A 1,009-nucleotide genomic window follows, 5' to 3' on the forward strand; every position below is an offset into this window, starting at 1 on the left:
CTCTCTCTCTCTCTCTCGGTTGTCACTGCAGCAGCAGCGTCTACCGCCCCCTCTGGTCGTCTCTTGTCATGGCAACAAAGGTGGTTACACGGAGGGCTGGTGGCCGTAGGAGGGCGCGCTCGGCCCGTGTTCAGATCATCGGACACACTGCATTTATAATGTGATCTGTGAATGTGAATGTGAAAGGTCATCCTCTGATAATGTATAATATGTTTAGGGTTAAATGGAGAACGTGGGAGGCACAGTCTCAGCATCCCACTCAAATAGAAGGTTTTTACGCTGATGGAAAGTAATTGTACATTTGAAATAACGATGCCATTTGCGGGTACTTGCAGGCTCTACTTTAAGAATTATATTTAAATATTATGCTAATTTATACTCGTGCTCCACTGTAATTCTGAGGGAAACATTGTAGCCTGCATTTTACTCCTCAACAAATGTTTGATAACCTTAAATAAATGGTCACAACACATGTCCACAAATACTTTCCTGCAGAGCTAAGAAGGCATCATTGGAAGGGGTGAAAGTTTACCAGCACCAGCAGACACTATGATTTGGAGTTCTGAAGAAATATCTATATTATTGTGTGAGAATGTTTTTCAGGCCCAGACTGATTGGTGTCCAATTAGTGTATATGTATATGTATGATATGTTTTCTTGTGTGGGTGTGTGTTTTGTTAATTTTAGGTGTGTTTTGCATTTTGAATAGAAGTGTGTCCCAGTTTTGCAAAAAAAAAAAAAATTGCAAAAAGTCTGTTGCAGAATCGCAAAGAAAGTGGAAAGCAGAAAATGTCATGGTAATTTTGGTGCCTTTGTTTAAGAGACGGTCATAAAAGTTAACGGTTTAATTATTGACTTTTAGTGTGTAAGCAATCCGCAAAAACTGTAAACTACACTGCTGTTCGTGTAAGTACACAGTGACAGTGTTAAGTTCACTTGAGACTTGGACCCCAAAGCAAAGACACACTCTCAGGTGAGGAGATATTTTAATAGAAATCCAAAAACAAAA

Source organism: Morone saxatilis, unplaced genomic scaffold, assembly GCF_004916995.1.
Source record: "Morone saxatilis isolate NCDOM2014 unplaced genomic scaffold, NCSU_SB_2.0 Contig8, whole genome shotgun sequence".
In the NCBI taxonomy this organism is placed as follows: Eukaryota; Metazoa; Chordata; class Actinopteri; family Moronidae; genus Morone; species Morone saxatilis.